Source organism: Bombina bombina, chromosome 4 (assembly GCF_027579735.1).
Source record: "Bombina bombina isolate aBomBom1 chromosome 4, aBomBom1.pri, whole genome shotgun sequence".
NCBI lineage: Eukaryota > Metazoa > Chordata > Amphibia > Anura > Bombinatoridae > Bombina > Bombina bombina.
Genome location: NC_069502.1, coordinates 220611173 through 220636027, shown reverse-complemented (window position 1 = coordinate 220636027; position 24855 = coordinate 220611173).

The following is a 24855-nucleotide window of genomic DNA, read 5'->3' as shown; positions in this document are numbered from 1 at the left end:
TTTCCCTCCGCACCTTTTAAATAACGCTGGTATTTAGAGTTCTCTGAAGGGCTGCGTTAGGCTCCAAAAAGGGAGCGTAGAGCCATATTTTCCGCCACTTCAACTCTCAATACCAGCGTTGCTTACGGTAGCGGCTAGATGGAAAAACGCGCTCGTGCACGATATCCCCATAGGAAACAATGGGGCAGTTTGGGCTAAAAAAAAAACTAACACCTGCAAAAAAGCAGCGTTAACCTCCTAACGCAGCCCCATTGCTTCCTATGGGGAAACATTCTCTAAGTCTGCACCTAACACCCTAATATGTACCCCGAGTCTAAACACCCCTAACCTTAAACTTATTAACCCCTAATCTGCCGCCCCCGCTATCGCTGACCCCTGCATTTTATTATTAACCCCTACCGCAACCTACATTATACCTATGTACCCCTAATCTGCTGTCCACAACATCGCCGACACCTATATTATATTTATTAACCCTTAATCTGCCGCCCCAATGTCGCCGCTACCTTACCTACACTTATTAACCCCTAATCTGTCGACCGGACCTCGCCGCCACTCTAATAAATGTATTAATGTATTAATGTATTGTATTAAGAATCCTATCAGCCAATCAGAATTCGAGGGACGCCATCTTGGATGACGTCATTTAAAGGAAACTTCATTCGGTGTTAGGACGGCGGAAGAAGAGAATGGATCCACGCCGGCTGTTTCAAGATGGACCCGCTCCGCTCCGGATGGAAGAAGATAGAAGATGCTGAATGGATGAAGACTTTGGACCATCTGGAGGACCTCTTCTGGCCGGATATGATGAAGACTTCGGACCCTCTGGAGGACCTCTTCTGGCCGGATAGGATGAAGACTTCAGACCCTCTTCTGGATGGATCGGATGGTACCCGGCTGGGTGAAGACAAGGTAGGAAGATCTTCAGGGGATTAGTGTTAGGTTTTTAAGGGGGGTTTGGGTGGGTTAGATTAGGGGTATGTGGGTGGTGGGTTGTAATGTTGGGGGGGTATTGTATGTTTTTTTTACAGGCAAAAGAGCTGATTTCTTTGGGGCATGCCCCGCAAAAAGCCCTTTTAAGGGCTGGTAAGGTAAAAGAGCTGTTAACTTTTTATTTTAGAATAGGGTAGGGCATTTTTTTATTTTGGGGGGCTTTGTTATTTTTTTAGGGGGCTTAGAGTAGGTGTAATTAGTTTAAAATTCTTGTAATCTTTTTTTTTTGTAATTTTATGTTGTTGTTTTTTTATAATTTAGTTTAGTTGATTTAATTGTAGGTAATTGTAGGTAGTTTAGTTAATTAATTTACTGATAGTGTAGTGTTAGGTTTAATTGTAACTTAGGTTATTATTTATTTTACAGGTAATTTTGTAATTATTTTAACTAGGTAGCTATTAAATAGTAAATAACTATTTAATAGCTATTGTACCTAGTTAAAATAAATACAAAGTTGCCTGTAAAATAAATATAAATCCTAAAATAGCTTCAAGATAATTATTATTTATATTGTAGCTATATTAGGGTTTATTTTACAGGTAATATTTATTTTTAAATAGGATTCATTTTTTTAATAAGAAATAATTTATTTAGTTAGATAAAAATTATATTTAACTTAGGGGGGTGTTAGGGTTAGACTTAGCTTTAGGGGTTAATACATTTATTAGAGTAGCGGCGAGGTCCGGTTGGCAGATTAGGGGTTAATACTTGAAGTTAGGTGTTGCCGATGTTAGGGAGGGCAGATTAGGGGTTAATACTATTTATTATTGGGTTTTTGAGGCGGGAGTGAGGCGGTTTAGGGGTTAATACATTTATTATAGTGGCGGTGAGGTCCGGTCGGCAGATTAGGGGTTAATAAGTGTAGGTAAGGTAGCAGCGACGTTGGGGGGGGCAGATTAGGGGTTAATAAATATTATGTAGGTATCGGCGATGTTAGGGGCAGCAGATTAGGGGTACATAGGGATAATGTAGGTGGCGGCGGTGTGCGGTCGGCAGATTAGGGGTTAAAAAAATGTATTAGAGTGGCAGCGATGTGGGGGGGGCCTCGGTTTAGGGGTACATAGGTAATTTATGGATGTTAGTGTACTTTAGAGCACAGTAGTTAAGAGCTTTATAAACCGGCGTTAGCCCAGAAAGCTCTTAACCACTGACTTTTTTCTGCGGATGGAGTCTTGTCGGTAGAGGGTCTACCGCTCACTTCAGCCAAGACTCTAAATACCGGCGTTAGGAAGATCCCATTGAAAAGATAAGATAAGCAATTGGCGTAAGGGGATCTGCGGTATGGAAAAATCGCGGCTGGAAAGTGAGCGTTAGACCCTTTCCTGGCTGACTCTAAATAACAGCGGGCGGTAAAAAGCAGCGTTAGGACCCCTTAACGCTGCTTTAGATGGCTAACGCAGAACTCTAAATCTAGGTGTAAGAATACAGAAAATAAAAAAAAGTAATTAACAAAAAAGAATTAATTTTATTCTATTCCCCGCCCCCCAAAAAAACACCCCAACATAAGAAAAGGGCCTATTCTAAAACTTTTGTAAGGCATTGCCCTAAAGCGATCAGTTCTTTTTAAAAATCCCACTAACCACTCTCACATTACAACCCCAACCCCCTCGAACCACCCAAAATAAAAAAAAAATCTATCTATACATACCAAATTTACCAATTGAATTGCCCTGAAAAGGGCCTTTGGGTGGGCATCGCCCTTAAAAGGGAATTCAGCTCTTTTACTGCCCCCCAAAAAACTAATCTATAAAAAACTCACCCCAAAAATACCTAACACTAACCCCCAAATTTATACTCACCGATGTTGATGATGGTGGTGGCGCTCCATCTTCCTCCATTTTATCTTCTCCACGGCAGTCCATCTTCTTTTCTTTATCCCTGTGGCGGAAGCGGCGGTGTTGATGAAAAAAAAATTCTGTAGCATAAATGTATAACAGTAGTAAAAAAGGGAGAATTAATAATAATTACTGTATCTTGTCTAAATAATCTGCATTATAATAACATATTTTAGGGTTTTCCGCTCATAATTTTTGGATAGGTCCCCCCACCCAAAAAATAAATAAATTCCTAAGCTTCATCCTCCTCACCGGTAAAAATCCATGGTGTAACATAATTCTAGAATTGGATAAAGACGCAATAACTTGTTTCTGAAATTCCTTCTCTTGAGACAGAATACATTTTTCCCACTTATTCTGAAAGCTAGCAATATTTGTTCTATCATAATTTGGTTGCGTAAATTATTGATCAAATTGATCAAAGAATGGCCCTTTCTGGATCTCCATAGTTTTTAAATCTCCTTTCTTCCAGTCAATATTGATATTTTTCATCTCTTTATATTTCCACCCATCTAATAAGAAAAATATTTCCTGAATATCCAGAATTATTTCTACCTAACAAATTTTACTTAACCAAGAAGATATTTAAAACCAAATAAAATCTCATTTTGTAGCAAGACCAAAAACAATGTATTAGGTTTGTGTTACTATAGCCACATTTTGTACAAAGTTTTTCTTTTCCCTTAGAAAACTTAGCTAACCGATTTGGGATGAGATAGGCCATATGAATTATTTTAATCGGAGATTCCTGAAAATAAGCTGCTAAAAAAGATTTGTCAGCTCTTTTAATGCTCTTAGTCAATTCAATTTCGGAAAGATTAGTATTTAGAAGAGTATTCCATTTTTGTATACAGTAAGTTAAAATTGAAGCACTTTTTCTAATCATTATAATTTTTATATAAAAAAATGGAGAAATTACTTTCTTTGAATAGGAAGATGATCTTATCCAGAAAGTCCCAACTCCAATTAAATCCATATTGATCAATTAAACCCTGGGTGTAATTTAAAAGAAGGCAAATATATGATGTGCAGGAACATTATACTCTTCTTTAAGCTGTTGCATTAATGTCCCTATTTATAAGCTGGGATAATTTTTCTAGGGCTAGTCTATTCCACTCTTGAAAAGGTTTAGTTTTTTTTTTTATTAAATATTTTTTATTGAAGTTAGAAACATGCTACAACATACATGTCACATTATAAGAAGTATACCGACATAGGTAACAAACAAAAAGCAAAATCACAACTGATATACTTTTAGGAATATAGTCATAGCCATTACATCACAGAGAATTTAACCTTGCATGATAAATACCTCGCTTTTTCAGATTTAGTGTTGCTTTAAAACATTCTGCGTATTTGCATGGCTAAGTATATAATACATAGAATTAAAGGGTCCCCTTACATCTTAAAGGGACAGTTTACTCAAAAATTTTCTCCCCTTTAATTTGTTCCCAATGATCCACTTTACCTGCTGGAGTGTATTAAATTGTTTACAAGTAGCTCCTTTACCCTTATATTGGCATTTGAAATTGTTAATTTAGCATGTGGCATCCCCACCTATTCTGAAAGTTTGTGGCCGCGCGTACCAGCTATAGATAAGCTTTGTAAACACAGCCAGCAGAAGAAATTACACTCCCAGTCGGATATAGCAGAGATAAGGTAATAAAATGTTGAGTTTCCATTGTTCTCTCAAAGTACTGGTGATTGTTTTAAGGTATATGTGCACAATGTGATACAGTAATGAGATCGGATTATACCTACAAGCTCAACCCATTTTATTAGGTTGTGGCTTCAAAACACAAAATCAGAGCTTTAATATACAGAAATAAAGCTTAAAAAGCTAATTTTCATACATTTTTTACTCTGCAGTTAGTAAAAAAAGCAATTGTAAACATATTAAGGGAAAAACTATTTTACAGTATACTGTCCCTTTAAAACATTCTATAAGTATATGTAGCTTGTGATACAACATAAATAAATTTAAGGGATACTACATTACCACTTGTAAAGCTTAGGGGAGACATTCTATAGCCATGCACTACCAGTTTTGCAATAGAAAAGATTAAAGCGAATCCTTACATCTACAGGCGAACTCAAATATAAGAGGAAGGACTCTCACATCTTCTAGCTATGTTACACTTTGGAACATTCTATAAATATTTATAGCCAATGTTACAGCAGAAATGAGGCAATGGAATGTCACCTTAATACTTTCAATACTTAAGGTTGCGGTACATGAGAGAGAGACCGCTTAAATAGCCCTTCCTAACAGGAAGGTACATTATATGGAGATGGGGGAGGGGGGGAGGTGGTCATTTAGGCGTGGTGGATAGCATAGCTCTTAATGAACTTACTAGGCTCTAGGAATGAGCTTACCTCTTGGGGTGAGTTGGGAGCTGCAAGCTTAATTGTAAAACCTTCCTCACTTAGAGATACAGTTTTATATATATAGATATATATGTGTCTACAGCAATTAAATCTTCCGCTATCGGGCTACAATGCCTACCCAATTAGAATTGTGTTAGAGAGAAGGCCTGAGTTAAAAGATTTAAGCTAGATGACAATCCAGTAAGGCATACCAATGAGCTGGATATATATATAAACATCAATATATGTGAAGGATATAATAAGCATTAACAACAGGAAACAGGCTTAACATATTATCAATAAACACATTTAAGATGAGAGAAACAAAAATTGGCAGCACAACTAATATTCAACAAACGCAGATCAGTCTAAACTTATGCCCCAATGTATAACCAGCTAGTTAAAGAACACTCGTTATGGGCAGTTTAACCAGCAGACTTGGACAATAAGCCTATGTAAATGTCCTATGGATCTAGCTGAAAGTCTTCACATTTGCAACATATAGTGAAATTAAGTAGTTTGCAGCTTGAAAGCATAAACATAAGCATAGAATACGCAATGGAGGGCAAATAAAAATAAAAAGAGAATCAAACTCTTTCTTTAGCCATACTTTTCAAACATAGTGTAGTTAATATCTAGTCCAGATAAATATGTTGGTTCTGAAGCCAAACAACCTGCATCAGATCAGCAGTCTTTTATATATTGCATATATAACTCCTCGTGAGACTCTTGTAAGTGGAAAGCTATTCCAGGACTATAGGCCCAAGTCTTGGGAGGCTGCTAACCCCTCGGGTGTCCATCAAGAGGTATGCCTCCAGGATCCCACTGCAGATACAGTGAATGAACATAGCGATAGTGTCCCACATTGTATTGTGGGGTCTGAAGGACTCCTTTAGGCTGATAAGATCCCGGATGGTGCCCCTGGCTACTTAAACACTTCAGAGATTGATTAAGTCTCCCGTATCTTGCTTTCTCAGGGGCATAATAGGACTCACCCCCTGCTAGATCCCCGACATCTTCTAGGGTCAAGGGCGGTTTAGAGAAAAGGATATGAACGGCCCCAGGGGAGTCCCCTTTCTGTTCCTCATCAACAGTCAGGTTTAGAGCCATAGATGCATACCTGAATGGGGCTGAAGCCTGTACAGCAATCTTTCGTGTGCCACCTTTCGTAGTTGCAGGACATATAACTTGCGTGAGATCGGTGTCCCCATCTCTTCTGCAATTTGTTAGCTTGCAGATGTTAAATCCCTGTGTCTCCATTATGAATTCACCCGCATGGGGAGACTGCACATCTAGCGCGGGAGGCTGAGCGGCCATCCGCAAGGACTCATTCAGGGCAATATGGTGGTGTTGCAGGAGACCTCTTATCTCCATTAGAATGTGTTCTGACATCGCTGAGTGCTATGAAGCTGTGGTAGCATAGAACAATCTAGGCAAAATGGCTGCCACTCGTGTTGCTGGCTCTCTGCTCACGGGCTGAAAAACATGTCCAGCTCTGCATATACAAATCTGAATCGACCAGCAATTAAATATTTGTTAGCTCCAATGAATTAGGCAGCTTAAAAACATAGTTTTCCACCCAGGTAGCAGTCCTAGATTGACCATTTAATTGCATTTATTGAGGAGCTGTGATCCAACATGACCGCTCCATTCTCTGGTTAACTCCGCCCCCGAAAAGGTTTAGTTTTAAAACCAGCAATACAATGGGGATTGCCCATAATAGGGAGATAATTAGAAATAGAAAAGTTTAATTCATTTAATTTACAATTTTTTGCCATACTCTGGTTCTTGAATAACATGCATTTTTTTTATAATTGGGGTAACATTTTTACCTGAATATGTGTTAAGGCAGAAAGAGTAATGTACAATGTTCTGTTCCAACTCCAGATCTGTGTAATAATTAGCTTCAGATATCCAATCTATTGCATATTTTACTAATGCTGTTAAATTGTAAGTTTCAAGATCTGGAAGATTCATACTCCCCTTCTCTTTAGGTAGCTGTAATTTCTCAAGACTTAATGTGTTTACCAGAAAAAAAGTGCACCAAACTCTTATTAATAGTTTTTAAGTCAGATTTGGGTATAATAAGGGCAGAGCTTGCATAAGATAAAAGATTTTTTTATAATTTTGACCAAGTTAACTTTGCCTTACAAGGATATGGGAGTTTTAAACATGTATCTAATCTACCACATATTTCCTTTATCTTATCTAGATAATTCAGTTTATACCAAAGTTGTGGGGACAGCGATATTTTGATACCGAGGTACTTAAAATACTTCCTGACTTCCCAGAAAGGGTGAGAGATATATGAGTGATTATCTTTCAACCATAGCAGCTCAGACTTAAGTTCATGTATCTTATATGCTGAAAAGGACCCAAATGTTTTAGTCATTTCCATTACTAATGGAATATTTTCCTTCACTTTATTCAAAAATAATATTAGATCATCTGCATAAAGAGATACTTAAGAGTTCTTTCTCATGGACCGTAATACCCTCCACTGATGTTCTTAGGGCTATTTCTAAAGGTTCAATTGCTAAATCAAACAATAATGGTGACAGCGGACACCCCTGCCGTGTACCCCGGTTCAGGATTAATGTTTCAGAAATAGAGCCATTAATAATTAAAGAGGTAGTAGGTAAGTTTTATGGTGTTTTAATTAATGAGAATAGTCTTCCTTTAAAACCAAATTGTTCCAATGATGTGAAAAGATGATCATAAGTAATAAAATCAAAGGCTTTTTCAGCGTCTAGAGATAAAATTACAGGATCCTGCAATTTCGTCTCTTTATCACTTTTTTGATAGCATTTAAATAAGATAGTAGAACAAATATCTTCCTCAAATTTTAAATTGAATGTATACCTTTTAATAAATCCAGTTTGATCCTTAGCAATTACATTTTTAATTATACTCTGAAATCTATTAGCTAAAATTTCTCTTGCTAGGGGCATTCCTTTAAATTTAAGGTCATGCTATACTCTCTCCTACCAAGAGGGCTAGGTTTCATGAGAAAGTGAAAGTTAAATTCTAAGAATGATATCCTATAATTGTAAATATATTTTTATTAGATTACCTTGTTTTACAAATAGTTGACATCAACAGAGCAACATAAATGAACACAAATCAATAACTATACGATAGAACTTATATTGTCCAATCATATCCTGTGAGACCCAGTCCAGAAAGTTAGATTATAATCTGTATTGTCCTCTGAATTTGAGTATGTGAAATTGGTGCTTATCAGTTAAGATTTCTAGTGGTTTCCTTTTGATTTTATGAGTTCCAGTTCTTTAATTGGTAACAGGAGCAGGCTTTCAGTTCTTCTCTTTTAGGTAGCTCTGGTGGTTTTCTTTGCTTTAGTGGATTATCAAGGCATCTCTTACACAATTTCCATTTTTAAATTTAAACAAAGAAATAACAAATAACAAAAAACAAAAATAATATCATTTGGAGTTATCTCTTAAGTGTCAGCACCACTGGTTTGTTGGTTAAATGATTACATAGTTTTACATACTTTCTTTAGGTCCACTCTGCTCCGATCTCCTGGTGGGGGGGGGGGGGGCTTAGTTATAGTATTTTCCTCAATTGGATTTTTGGTCCTTTCTGGGTTGTCTTAGGGTGGTTATGTCCATAGCTGCAATTCCCCTCTAAATTGTGCAGTTAGAATGTATTCTGTATTTCTGAGGGGGGCTATAATCTGTTTCTGTTGTGATGGATAGTGAGAGTATATGGTTCCTGTTTCCTAATAAAATTAGTTGTTCTTGGGTCAATGTCACCTAAAGAGTCTGCTTGTTTGCAAAATACTTGACGTGTGAGTGCATGTTTCAGTGCAGTGAGCGTTGGGGGTCTCTTTTCCAGCCAATGACTAAGAATGAGTTTCCTCGCCATCAGGATGATGTTTCCTATTAGTAATTTGTGTGTAGGTGTGGGGTATTTAGTGTTGAAAAATAGCACCTTTTCTAGGGTAAGATTAATTTTGGTTTTACACATTGTGTCTAACCAATATTAGGTCATATGCCAGAACTTCAGTAAGAGTGGGCGTTTCCAAATCATATAAATAAGATATGGTACTGGGTGCTGGCATTTGGAGCAGATTTGTAGTTCATTGGGTGTCCATTTTTGGTAGTCTTTAGGGGTAATGTATGCGTTATGTATGAGTTTTGTGTGTGACTCTCTTATATCCATTGAGAGTGAAGTCTTATTAACTTTTTAAGCATTTTAAGATTTGGGTATCTAAAATAGTCATTTCTAGTCTATTTGACCAGTCTGATGCTAACAGTGGCCTAGATTTGGAGTTTGGCGGTAGAAGGGCTGTTAACGCTCCGCGGGCTTTTTTCTGGCCGCACCATAAATTTAACTCTGGTATCGAGAGTTCAAACAAATGCTGCGTTAGGCTCCAAAAAAGGAGCGTAGAGCATTTTTACCGCAAATGCAACTCTCGATACCAGAGTTGCTTACAGACGCGGCCAGCCTCAAAAACGTGCTCGTGCACGATATCCCCATAGGAAACAATGGGGCTGTTTGAGCTGAAAAAAAACCTAACACCTGCAAAAAAGCAGCGTTCAGCTCCTAACGCAGCCCCATTGTTTCCTATGGGGAAACACTTCCTACGTCTGCACCTAACACTCTAACATGTACCCCGAGTCTAAACACCCCTAACCTTACACTTATTAACCCCTATTCTGCTGCCCCTGCTATCGCTGACACCTGCATATTTTTTTTAACCCCTAATCTGCCGCTCCGTAAACCGCCGCAACCTACGTTATCCCTATGTACCCCTAATCTGCTGCCCTAACATCGCCGACCCCTATATTATATTTATTAACCCCTAATCTGCCCCCCACAACGTCGCCGACACCTGCCTACACTTATTAACCCCTAATCTGCCGAGCGGACCGCACCGCTACTATAATAAAGTTATTAACCCCTAACCCGCCTCACTAACCCTATCATAAATAGTATTAACCCCTAATCTGCCCTCCCTAACATCGCCGACACCTAACTTCAATTATTAACCCCTAATCTGACGACCGGAGCTCATCGCTACTATAATAAATGGATTAACCCCTAAAGCTAAGTCTAACCCTAACACTAACACCCCCCTAAATTAAATATAATTTACATCTAACGAAATTAATTAACTCTTATTAAATAACTTATTCCTATTTAAAGCTAAATACTTACCTGTAAAATAAATCCTAATATAGCTACAATATAAATTATAATTATATTATAGCTATTTAAGGATTAATATTTATTTTACAGGCAACTTTGTAATTATTTTAACCAGGTACAATAGCTATTAAATAGTTAAGAACTATTTAATAGTTACCTAGTTAAAATAATAACAAATTTACCTGTAAAATAAATCCTAACCTAAGATATAATTAAACCTAACACTACCCTATCAATAAATTAATTAAATAAACTACCTACAATTACCTACAATTAACCTAACACTACACTATCAATAAATTAATTAAACACAATTCCTACAAATAAATACAATTAAATAAACTAGCTAAAGTACAAAAAATAAAAAAGAACTAAGTTACAAAAAATAAAAAAATATTTACAAACATCAGAAAATTATTACAACAATTTTAAACTAATTACACCTACTCTAAGCCCCCTAATAAAATAACAAAGACCCCCAAAATAAAAAATTCCCTACCCTATTCTAAATTAAAAAAGTTAAAAGCTCTTTTACCTTACCAGCCCTGAACAGGGCCCTTTGCGGGGCATGCCCCAAGAATTTCAGCTCTTTTGCCTGTAAAAAAAACACATACAATACCCCCCCCCAACATTACAACCCACCACCCACATACCCCTAATCTAACCCAAACCCCCCTTAAATAAACCTAACACTAAGCCCCTGAAGATCTTCCTACCTTGTCTTCACCATCCAGGTATCACCGATCCGTCCTGGCTCCAACATCTTCATCCAACCCAAGCGGGGGTTGGCGATCCATCATCCGGTGGCTGAAGAGGTCCAGAAGAGGCTCCAAAGTCTTCCTCCTATCCGGCAAGAAGAGGACATCCGGACCGGCAAACATCTTCTCCAAGCGGCATCTTCGATCTTCTTGCATCCGGTGCGGAGCGGGTCCATCTTGAAGCAGGCGACGCGGATCCATCCTCTTCATCCGTTGTCTCCCGACGAATGACGGTTCCTTTAAGGGACGTCATCCAAGATTGCGTCCCTTGAATTCCGATTGGCTGATAGGATTTTATCAGCCAATCGGAATTAAGGTAGGAATATTCTGATTGGCTGATGGAATCAGCCAATCAGAATCAAGTTCAATCCGATTGGCTAATCCAATCAGCCAATCAGATTGAGCTCGCATTCTATTGGCTGTTCCGATCAGCTAATAGAATGCGAGCTCAATCTGATTGGCTGATTGGATCAGCCAATAGGATTGAACTTGATTCTGATTGGCTGATTCCTACCTTAATTCCGATTGGCTGATAGAATCCTATCAGCCAATCGGAATTCAAGGGACACCATCTTGGATGACGTCCCTTAAAGGAACCGTCATTCGTCGGGAGACAACGGAAGAAGAGGATGGATCCGCGTCGCCTGCTTCAAGATGGACCCGCTCCGCACCGGATGCAAGAAGATCGAAGATGCCGCTTGGAGAAGATGTTTGCCGGTCCGGATGTCCTCTTCTTGCCGGATTGGAGGAAGACTTTGGAGCCTCTTCTGGACCTCTTCAGCCACCGGATGATGGATCGCCAACCCCCGCTTGGGTTGGATGAAGATGTTGGAGCCAGGACGGATCGGTGATACCTGGATGGTGAAGACAAGGTAGGAAGATCTTCAGGGGCTTAGTGTTAGGTTTATTTAAGGGGGGTTTGGGTTAGATTAGGGGTATGTGGGTGGTGGGTTGTAATGTTGGGGGGGGGGTATTGTATGTGTTTTTTTACAGGCAAAAGAGCTGAAATTCTTGGGGCATGCCCCGCAAAGGGCCCTGTTCAGGGCTGGTAAGGTAAAAGAGCTTTTAACTTTTTTAATTTAGAATAGGGTAGGGAATTTTTTATTTTGGGGGTCTTTGTTATTTTATTAGGGGGCTTAGAGTAGGTGTAATTAGTTTAAAATTGTTGTAATAATTTTCTGATGTTTGTAAATATTTTTTTATTTTTTGTAACTTAGTTCTTTTTTATTTTTTGTACTTTAGCTAGTGTATTTAATTGTATTTATTTGTAGGAATTGTGTTTAATTAATTTATTGATAGTGTAGTGTTAGGTTAATTGTAGGTAATTGTAGGTAGTTTATTTAATTAATTTATTGATAGGGTAGTGTTAGGTTTAATTATATCTTAGGTTAGGATTTATTTTACAGGTAAATTTGTTATTATTTTAACTAGGTAACTATTAAATAGCTATTGTACCTGGTTAAAATAATTACAAAGTTGCCTGTAAAATAAATATTAATCCTAAAATAGCTATAATATAATTATAATTTATATTGTAGCTATATTAGGATTTATTTTACAGGTAAGTATTTAGCTTTAAATAGGAATAAGTTATTTAATAAGAGTTAATTAATTTCGTTAGATGTAAATTATATTTAAGTTAGGGGGGTGTTAGTGTTAGGGTTAGACTTAGCTTTAGGGGTTAATCCATTTATTATAGTAGCGATGAGCTCCGGTCGTCAGATTAGGGGTTAATAATTGAAGGTAGGTGTCGGCGATGTTAGGGAGGGCAGATTAGGGGTTAATACTATTTATGATAGGGTTAGTGAGGCGGATTAGGGGTTAATAACTTTATTATAGTAGCGCTCAGGTCCGCTCGGCAGATTAGGGGTTAATAAGTGTAGGCAGGTGTCGGCGACGTTGAGGGGGGCAGATTAGGGGTTAATAAATATAATATAGGGGTCGGCGGTGTTGGGGCAGCAGATTAGGGGTACATAAGGATAACGTAGGTGGCGGCGCTTTGCGGTCGGAAGATTAGGGGTTAATTATTGTAAGTAGCTGGCGGCGACGTTGTGGGGGGCAGGTTAGGGGTTAATAAATGTAATACAGGGGTCGGCGGGGTTAGGGGCAGCAGATTAGGGGTACATAAGTATAACGTAGGTGGCGGTCGGCAGATTAGGGGTTAAAAAATTTAAATCGAGTGGCGGCGATGTGGGGGGACCTCGGTTTAGGGGTACATAGGTAGTTTATGGGTGTTAGTGTACTTTAGGGTACAGTAGTTAAGAGCTTTATGAACCGGCGTTAGCCCAGAAAGCTCTTAACTCCTGCTATTCTCCGGCGGCTGGAGTTTTGTCGTTAGAGCTCTAACGCTCACTTCAGAAACGACTCTAAATACCGGCGTTAGAAAGATCCCATTGAAAAGATAGGATACGCAATTGACGTAAGGGGATCTGCGGTATGGAAAAGTCGCGGCTGAAAAGTGAGCGTTAGACCCTTTAATCACTGACTCCAAATACCAGCGGGCGGCCAAAACCAGCGTTAGGAGCCTCTAACGCTGGTTTTCACGGCTACCGCCGAACTCTAAATCTAGGCCAGTGTTATCAATGTCTAGTTTAGGTTTTCCTGAAGTAAGTTATAGATGGGTGTTATGGATCTCGTACCTTGTTTAGTCCAATTAACAATCCTGTCTATTTTTGCTGCGTGGGGTCTTATGAGTTGTGAGTCTGCTATGTTTTGTGTGTAATGTTTAGCTTGTAGATATGCAAAATGATGTTGGTGTGGTATGTTATGTTTGTTTACTAAGTCAGAAAATGGGACCATTGTATTGCTATCTTGTCTCTGCAGATGGTAAATTTGTCTGAGTCCTTTTTGTTCCTATATTTTGAATGGCATGGTAGTGAGTCCCGGCATGAAATTTGGGTTACCTCTGAGAGGAAGGTATGAGGAAGGTATTTAGTCTCATGTGGTGAAATTAGCAGATGTTTGCATAGTTGTTGCCAGGTCCTAATGGGGCCTGTGAACAGTAGTTCTTGTAGTTTAGGGCCAACCTTGTTCATTGGAAGATGTGGGAGGAGAGTTAATGACCAGGGTTTAATAATTTATTTTTCAAAATCCAGTGCAGTAAATGTATCTAGGTCAAGCCACCAATCCATCATATATTTAGTTTGTGCTGCCCAGTTATAGTATTGAAGGTAAGGGAGGCCTAAGCCCCCTTTGGAAGGGATAGCTGTCAGTTTGCATAGTCCTATTCTATGTTTTTTCCCTTTCCACACAAACTTTGTGATAGAGGTGTTTAGTGTCTGTAAGTCTATTTTTGTTAAGAGTTCTGGTATCATTTGGAACAGGTAGAACAACTTGGGAAATATTATCATTTTAATAAGATTCACTCTCGCCGAAAGAGCTAGCGGCATGGGGTTACAGGTATTAAGGAGGGATTTAATTTCTAATATTAATGGCTTTTAATTTAATTTGTACCAGGTGTTTGTATTGTGTGAAATCTTAATTCCCAGGTACGTGAAATTAGAGGTTACTAGTTTAAAGTCGTAATTTCAGATTTTTTTATTCTATTGTAGTGTTAACCAGAGGAGTTCGGATTTGGTTTTATTTACCTAGTACCCTGAAGCTTTCCCAAATTGCTCCATCATGATCTTGGGGGTATTAACTTGGGGTCGCCAATATACAGTATCATGTCATCTGCGAACAAGGAGAGATGTACATTTGTTTTTTCTATTTATAAGCTAAGGATCCGATTTCTAATCTGAATGGCTAGAGGTTCGATGACTAGATCAAACAACATGGGTGAAAGGGGGCATCCTTGTCTAGTACCCCTTTTGGGTGGGAAGGAAGGAGATATGTTTCCATTAATAAGGATAGATGCTGTGGGATTAGTGTATATAGCTTTGATGGCTGTCACAAAGTTTCTATGAAACACACATTTTCCCAATACCATGTACAATTGACCCCACAAAACCTTGTCAAAAGCTTTTTCAGCATCAAGCATGAGTAGGCATGCTTCTGGCAGGTCTTTGAGCTCATCTTCATTTCTCATTTTTTCATAATATGAAAGGATTAATTGTAATTTATGCACATTACAAACTGAAGATCTATGTTTTACAAAGCCTGTTTGATCAGAGTGTATTATTGATGATAAGATAGGGGCTAGTCTGTTTGCCAAAATGTGAGTGAATATCTTGTAGTCAGTATTGCAAAGTGAGATGGGTCTGTATGAACTAGGGAGTTGTGGGTCTCTTCCTGGATTTGGTATAAGTGTTATAGTGGTTTCTGCAAATCTCTGAGAAAGTTGTCTGTTGCCTTGCATAATATGGTTGAATAAATTTACTAGTGTGTCTCCAATTTCTACTTGAAGTATCTTAAATAGTTCCCCTGGCATACCATCTGGGCCTGGTGTTTTTTCTGTTGGGATGTTTTTAATAGTTTGTAGGACTTCTGGTATGGTTATGGGTGTATTTAGAGCATCTATCTCATCTTATGTTAATTGGGGCATTTGTAGTCCTTTCCAAAAGTTGTGTTTTAGTGTTTCATCTATGGTTTTGTCATTATATAGTTTTTTATAATAGTTGGAAAATGTGTTCTGAATGTCTTTTTCATTGGTTAGAATCTTGTCTTTGTCCTTGACTGCTAAAATTCTGGTCCTTTTACGTGAGAGTTTAGTAATATTTGCTAAATATTTGCCAGTGCGGTTTCCAAATCTGTAAAATTTGGCTTGGGAGCGTGTAAGAGAGTATACTGCGTTCTGATTAAGAAACGCATTTCTATTGATTTTTGTTTCTTTGTATTTAATTCTATAAGAATTAGTCAGACACCTTAGATATTTGTTGTATGCATTTTTCATTTGTTTTAGCAATAAATCTACTCTAAGTTGTTTTTTTTATTAATACCTGCTGCATAAGAGGTGATCACTCCCCTAAGCACTGCCTTGGCTGATTCCAAAAAAAGCAGTGGGTCATTGGTATGTTGTGAGTTTACAGTTTGATAGGTCTGCCAATGCTGGGTTAGGTATCTATAAAGATTTGTATAAATAGTTGGGGAATCTCCATCTTATACTTGAGGAGGTATGTTTGGTTGTTGATATTTGAAGTGGAAATGGGGCATGGTCTGAGAGAGTTATGGGATGTATTTTAGCAAGTGTCTGTGTTCCGTTCCCTCCAAATGTCTATAAGGCGTAGTAAGTTGAAGAATTTACCCAATAGTCTAGAGTCTTTCTTATTGTATTTGGGTCTTGGGGCTAATTTTGCATTTATTTGTGGGTTTTTAAATCTGTCTGTCGGTACTTTTCGGGCTATATTCAAGTCTCCTCCCAGAATGATGGCATCTACCTGTAAATTTAATAATCTTTGCTGTAGCTGTTGCCAGAACTCAGTTTTTTTGTCATTAGGGCAAGTGTCCAAAAGTTGTCTACTATACAGTGAGAAATCCTTCCACCGTTTCGCAATGTCTGCAGAGTAGTTTTGGAACAGGTATATAAGTTTGCCTTCATATTCCAGGGATGACATTTGCCGATATGCTCAAAGAATTTAAATTTTGTTTTTAAAATTCAGGTATTTTACCATCACCTGTCTTAGCGGCCCATTTAGGTTAAGTTTGTGTCCTGGCATTCCCCTCTGTGGGCTCTCTCCGCTTCAAAAGGAGTGTCATCTTCAGGTAGCTTCAACAGGCATGGTAGAATATTTTCTGCAAAGTTCAAAAGAGCTGTGTTTGGTATCGGTTCAGGCAGACCTATTAACATCAAGTTATTTCAGTGTGACCGGTTTTGTAGGTCATCAATTTTCTCTGTTAAGAGTTTGTTCGGCTTCTGTAGGTTAGTTACGCTTAGTGAGGTTTCTTGCTGCCGATCTTCTTCCTCTGCTAATCTTTGTTCTGCTTGTGTCAGTCTTGTATTACATTTAATAAATTCAGAATTCAAGGAGTCTCTTCCCGTTTGCAATCTCTCAATTTTAGGCAGGAAAAGGGCTGAAAGGTGTGCCACTATAGGGTGGGTGTCTTGAAGTTCTTGGCTATCAATGTCTATTAGAGGCCTTTCTGATCCTGATGCTTCAGAATGGTGTTTAGATTTTTTCTCGGCCTGCTTCCTGCTTATTTTGGGGGGACTTAGTATTTTTTTTTTAATGCAAAAGAGCTGTTTAACTTAGGGCAATGCCCTACCAAAACTCCTTTTAAGGGCTATTGGTAGTTTAGTTTTAAATTAGGGGGTGTTTCTTTTTATTTTGGGGGGCTTTTTTTTCATAGGGATTAGGTTTAATTTTTTAATTTTGATAATTTGAAGTAATGTTAGGTTTTTCATTGTAACTTAGTATTTTTTTAATTTAGGTAATTGGGGTTAATTTAGGGGGTGTTAGGTTAATTCCGTTGTGGGGGGTTGGCGGTTTAGGGGTTAATAGATTAATTAGGGTTATTGCGTTGTGAGGTTTGGTGGTTTAGGGGTTAATAGATTTATTAGGTTTATTGCGATGTGGTTTAATGGTGGATTAGGGGTTAATAGTTTAATTAGGTTAATTGTGATATGGGTGAATGGCGGGTTAAGGGTTAATAGTTTAATTAGGTTAATTGCGATGTGGGTGAATGGTGGATTAGGGATAATACTTTTATTAGGTAGATTGAGATTTGGGTGAATGGCGGATTAGGGGATAATACTTTTATTAGGTAGATTGCGATGTGGGTGAATGGCGGATTAGGGGTTAATATATTTATTAGGTTTATTGCAATGTGGGTTAATGGTGGATTTGGGGTTAATATACTTTATTAGTTATTGTGGTGGGGGATCGTGGTTGACAGGTAGATAGATATTGTGCATGCGTTAGGTGTTTGTTAATATTTTCAGGCAGTTACAGGAGTTATGTTGTTCACATTTTCACCGCAAGGCTTCCTGCGTCTGCCTATGTGTGGCGAGGCGAAAATGGAGTAAAATGTCTCTATTTTCACTGCATAAGTCTTTGCGCTGAATATGTGATACCGGTTTGTGACGCGGTTCTATGTTAGGTTATGGGAGTAAAAATTGTGGGCGACGGGTGAAATATACATGCCTCATTTATATGCAGCGCAGTATATGTGATACCAAAACCGTGTAAAAACTGGCGTCTGACACCGCATATGTAATCTTGCCCATATTTGGAGAAAGTACTTGTGCATAAGCGACTACTTTTGGAAAACCACCCGTGCTTGTATTTTTAACAATATATTGGGGCCCGAATGGGACCATATACCCCTGTTTTGTGTGAGACTTAAGGCTCACTGGAAACAGGAGTTAAGAAGCAGCGGTCTAAAGCCCGCTGTTCCTTAACTTGTCCGCTGCCTCTGAGGCTGCGGATATCAATCCGCCCAATCTCATAAGATCGGGTTGATTGACACCCCCTGCTAGTAGCTGATTCGCCACAAATCTGAAGAGGGCGAAATTGTACAATCAGTGGATCATGTCCGCCAGACATATTATAAATTGGCCCCATAGTGTAAACCGCTCCAAAGATGTTTAGCCAGTATATCAGTCCAAAGGTAATAGTACAGGGTCAGACAGGAACTTTGAAATAACCAAGTACTGAATAGGAATCAGAGATGACCTTTTAACATCTACCATTCAGACTTGGTGCCAGAAATATTGTCATGGTCACTTCCTATAGAGAACATACAAATAGAGCTATGCTTAGCGCTCTAGTCTTCACTCACAGTTCAACATCAAGGAGACATGTAGCGCACTCTAGGCTGCACTAAGCTGAAGCATCCTAAGCGCGGCCCCAGATTTTCACAGAAGCAGTCTTTCCTTAATTTAACTAGCCCACCATCCCTGTCAAACCCAATGCAGACAAGTATAGTGTGGCCCCTACTGTGCCTCTGGGTCTTACATAGGCTCTTCACTGTGTGTTTGAATGGTTTACCACTTTGTAACTCTACTGTTGTTTCTCCTAGACACTTCACACTAAATTTGCTCTTACAGTTGAACATGGCAAATCTAGTAGTGCAAAAGTTTCATGAACTGACTTGTGGAAAAGGAGAATGCTTTGACAGTACCATGTTTAAAATAACTGAGCTCTACAGTATGAGCCATTGCACTTCCAATGTTTGTCTATAGAGATTTCATGACTGTGTGCTGGATTGTATCCACCTGTTAGCAATGCGTGTAGCTAAAACACATTAAATAATTAGTATAGGTGTCCATAGAGGACTAGATTACAAGTGGAAAGCTAAATGTAATAGGTGTAATACTGAAATATTGATTAACTTGCGCATGGATTACAAGTTGAATGTAAACTTTACCACACAAGTACAAACTAAATTTTCAGTCATCAGATTTGCGTGACTGAAGTCCTCACGTAAAGGGTTAGGGCTATATAAAAAGTTGCACCAAACACATGTATACACATAAATATATATATATATATATATATATATATATATATATATATATATATATATATATATATATATATATATATATATATATATATATATATACTTTGGAGCCCTTTCTGGTGTTTTACTGTGTTTTACAGTGAATGTTTTACTGTGTTTTACAGTGAATGTTTTACTGTGTTTTACTGTGAATGTACTATAAAGATTTCACATTCAATTGTTCTTGACATAGGGGAAATGTTCTATGTATTTTAAAATAGACATTCCTATATATATATATATATATATATATATATATATATATATATTGCTGGGATCCACGCAAGTTTGCCTAGTGTTTTAGGTAAGGAGAGAGGGACAGTGATATGAGTACGTGTAAAGCAGTACTTTCGCATATTTAAACCAATGTAAATGGTGTTTTGCTGGGCTCTCTGTCAGCACGGCCAATAGTCATGCCCCCGGGAGAGGTATTTACGTGAGTTATACTTGCGGGGGCTTGGAGTGGAGGAGGATTGCTTTGATGTTGTAGGAGTGGGGAGAAATAGTAGTGAGATGCCTTAAATAAGTATAATGAGTTGCCCCTCACTCATGATATGATACAAATGAATGTGTTAGGAGGTGTAAAGTTGCATGGTGGTTAATAACAAAACACTTGCACATATGATTGGACAAGAGTGAGGGGTGTGTGGCCTTGTTAAAGGTGGTGATTTGCTAAAGGGATCTTTGGGAAGGTTCTATTTGAGAAGGGGAGCTGATTGGGTTTTATTTATGTAATTTGTATTATTTTCTTTTGTTTAGTTCACCAGAAGCCATGGGATAGATATATTTATACACACTAATAAACTGCCATTAGGCATTTTTGAAGCAAGTTAACACAGATATTTAAGATATGTTTATATAAGATATGTTTATATAATATAAAAACATCACCTGGTTTGGCACCTAGATAGCCATGATTGGCTTGATTGTGGGGGAGGGTATACAGGCCTATATAAGTATGTAATTTGCAAGGATTGTTTGTTAGAAGAAGGGACTGTGTTTTGTCCCGAAACTTCACTTAAATAAAAAATATTCACTATATTTTGATGGCTGAAGACCAGTGAGTGCTTATTTACTGAAAATATATATTTGATTACCACATATCACCCTTGCGGTTGTGGCTTGGATGGTGAGAGTGCACACACCAATACTATATATATATATATATATATATATATATATATATATATATAAATAAATATAATGTTTTCTTCTATGTGAAAAACATTGGATTGTAAAATATTCATAACTACCTTCGGGTTAGCGCAGTTACCTAACACGTGTCGGGTTAGCAATTGAGTGATAAGTGATCATTTGTGTGCTCCATTAAAGTTTATAGGAAGAAGATGTTAATGAGGTTGGGGTAGTCCTGAAGATAGCGTGCATCTGCTTTTGTTTGCTTTTAAACATTTTACTTTCAACTTGTAATACGCGTGCATTAAAAGTATATTTCTGGCGGTGTTCACTTGTGAGCGAAAGTGCTAAAAAGCATACCACTTGTAATATGGCCAATAATTTATCTACTTTCAGTTTAAAATATATTCAGTATAACATGAAGTATATAACTTGCACATTAATCAATCAACATACAACTCATAACACTAGAACAATTTCCACCAATAGTACTTTTAAAGGCACAGTCTACTCCAAAATTGTTATTGTTTAAAAAGATAGGTAATCCCTTTATTACCCATTCCCCTGATTTTAACACCCAACATGGTTATATAAATATACTTTCCACCTCTTTGATTACCTTGTATCTAAGCCTCTCTTGACAGCCCCCTTATTACATGGCTATTTATTTATTATCTATTGACTTGCATTTTAGCCAATTAGTGCAGTGTCATGCACAACTCCACAGGAGAGAACATAATGTTATCTATATGGTGTACATAAATTAGTCTCTTGTGAAAAGCTAATAAAAAATGCATGTGATAAGAGGCTGTCTGTAGTGGATTCGAAGCAGGCAGTAATTTAGAGGTTTAAATATTCTAAACATAGAAACATAGATATTGATGTCAGCTAAGAGCCATAGGCCCAGCAAGTCTGCCCGATATTACTTAACAGTATAAACTTATCTAGTTCGTAGGATAGCCCTATGCTTGTCCCATGCATTTTTAAAGTCCCCCACAGTGTTTGTTGCTACTACCTCTTGAGGAAGTTTATTCCATAAATCAATCACTCTTTCTGTAAAGAAGTGCTTCCTCAAATTACTCCTGAATCTACTACCCTTTAGCTTGAGATCATGACCCCTTGTTCTTGAATTTTCCATTTGATGTCAAATACCCACAGTCTCAGTTTTATTAATCCCTTTAACGTACTTGAAAGTTGCTATCATATCACCTCTTTCCCTTCTCTCCTCTAAGCTATACATAGTTAGGTCATTGAGCCTATCCTGGTAAGTTTTTTTTTTAGACCATGTACCATTTTGGTAGCCCTCCTTTGCACAGATTCAAGTTTGTTAATATCCTTCCGAAGATATGGCCTCCAGAACTGCACACAATACTCAAGATGAGGCCTAACTAATGATCTATAAAGTGGCATAAAAACCTTACTATTTCTGCTGCAAATACCTCTACCAATACATCCAAGCATTCTGCTAGCCTTACTCACTGCATTACTACATTGTTTACTAAATTTTAAATAATCTGAAACAATAATTCCCAAGTCCTGTTCCTCATCTGTAACAGTCAGTAAAGTGTCATCGAGTCTGTAATTATCATTTGGATTTTTCTTCCCTAAATGCATTATTTTACACTTTGCTGTGTTAATCTTTAGATCCCAGTCGTTTGTCCAATCCTCCAATTGTTGTATATCACTTCTCATTTTGTCTAACAGAACATCCACTCTGTAGCAAATTTTTGTATCATCTGCAAACAGACATACTTTCCCCTGTAGCCCTTTGCTGATATCACAGATACATATGTTAAACAAAACAGGCCCCAGAACTGACCCATGAGGAACACCACTAGTAACAGCCCCCTCTGCTGAATGAACTCCATTTACTAAGACACTTTGTTTTCTGTCCTTAAGCCAGCATACCACCCAGTTCACAATTTTTGAATCTAGACCAAGGAGATACAGTTTGTGAATGAGTTTATTGTGTGGGACGGTGTCAAATGCTTTGCTGAAATCTAGATATGCTACATCAACTGCTCCACCCTTGTCTAATACTTTTGTTACATAATCAAAGAAGTCAATTAGATTAGTCTGACATGATCTCCCTGAAGTAAAATCATGCTGATTTTGGTCCTATAAATTGTTTGTCTTTATGTAAGCCATAATTCTTTCTTTTAAGAGGCTTTCCATTAATTTCCCTACTACTGAAGTTAAACTAACTGTCCTGTAGTTACCAGATTCTTCTCTACTGCCCTTTTTATGAAGAGGTATTACATTTGCTATTCTCCAATCATCTGGGACAGCTCCTGTTAATAGTGACTGATTAAACAGATCAGTTAATGGGGCAGTTAGCACTGATCAAAGTTCTTTTAAAACCCTTGGATGAATATTATCAGGACCCACTGCCTTTTTAACATTTATTTTTGATAATGCTAACAAAACCTCATCCTCTGTAAAAAGATTACTGTTAAGCTTGTTTCTATTTTTTGTAGCATCCCTTAATGTAGACATTCTGGGGGGTAGTTATCAACGTGTCAACTTTCCTGCCTTCGCCGGCCCAATACGCCCGCCTAAGCTCGCCTCACATCGCCGCCGCGGCCCTGAAAAATTTCGCCTAAGTTAGCAAATAAAGCTGTCAAAAAGCCGCGCACCAAGTACAGGGCGATGAGCAGCAGACTGTGAGAGTTATCACTCATCCGATCTCGCTGCTCTTCGGCTTTTTCCCAGCTTTATTGCTAGCCTGTCACTAAGCACTCACACTATACTATACTGTTCTACCCCCTATACCGGCGCCCCCGAAGTCCCCCGCAACTAAATAAAGTTACTAACCCCTAAACCGCCGCTCCTAGACCCTGCCGCAACTCTGATAAATGTATTAACCCCTAAACCGCCACTCCTAGACCCTGCCACAACTCTGATAAATGTATTAACCCCTAAACCGCCACTCCTAGATCCTGCCGCAACTCTGATAAATGCATTAACCCCTAAACCGCCGCTCCTAGACCCTGCCGCAACTCTGATAAATGTATTAACCCCTAAACCGCTGCTCCCGGACACCGCTGCCACCTACATTATACCTAGTAACCCCTATCCTGCCCCCCCTATACCGTCGCCCTCTATAATAAAGTTATTAACCCCTATCCTGCTGATCCCGCACCTCGCCGCAACTAAATAAATAGTTTAACCCCTAAACCGCCGCTCCCAGACCCTGCCGCAACCTATATTTAATTTATTAACCCCTAATCTGCCCCCCCCTACACCGTCACCACCTATAATAAATTTATTAACCCCTATCCTGCCCCCCACTACACCGCCGCCACTGTAATAAATTTATTAACCCCTAAACCTAAGTCTAACACTAACCCTAACACCCCCTAACTTAAATATTAATTAAATAAATCTAAATAATATTTCTATTATGAACTAAATTAATCCTATTTAAAACTAAATACTTACCTTTAAAATAAACCCTAATATAGCTACAATATAAATAATAATTATATTGTAGCTATCTTAGGATTTATTTTTATTTTACAGATAACTTTCAATTTATTTTAACTAGGTACAATAGCTATTAAATAGTTATTAACTATTTAATAGCTTACCTAGCTAAAATAAAGAGAAAATTACCTGTAAAATAAATCCTAACCTAAGTTACAATTAAACCTAACACTACACTATCATAAAATGAATTAAATAAATTAACTACAAATAACTACAATTAAATACAATTACATAAACTAACTAAAGTACAAAAAAAAAAGCTAAGTTACAAAAAATAAAAAAATAGGTTACAAACATTTTAAAAATATTACAACAATTTTAAGCTAATTACACCTAATCTAAGCCCCCTAATAAAATAACAAAGCCCCCCAAAATAAAAAAATGCCCTACCATATTCTAAATTAAAAAAGTTCAAAGCTCTTTTACCTTACCAGCCCTTAAAAGGGCCTTTTGTGGGGGCATGCCCCAAATAATTCAGCTCTTTTGCCTATAAAAGAAGAATACAACCCCCCCAACATTACAACCCACCACCCACATACCCCTAATCTAACCCAAACCCCCCTTAAAATAACCTAACACTAATCCCCTGAAGATCATCCTACCTTTAGTCGTCTTCACTCAGCCGAGCAGCGATGGAACCGAAGAGGAGATCCAGAGCGACAGAAGTCATCATCCAAGGGGCACTGAAGAAATCTTCCATCCGATGAAGTGATCCTCCAGTCGGC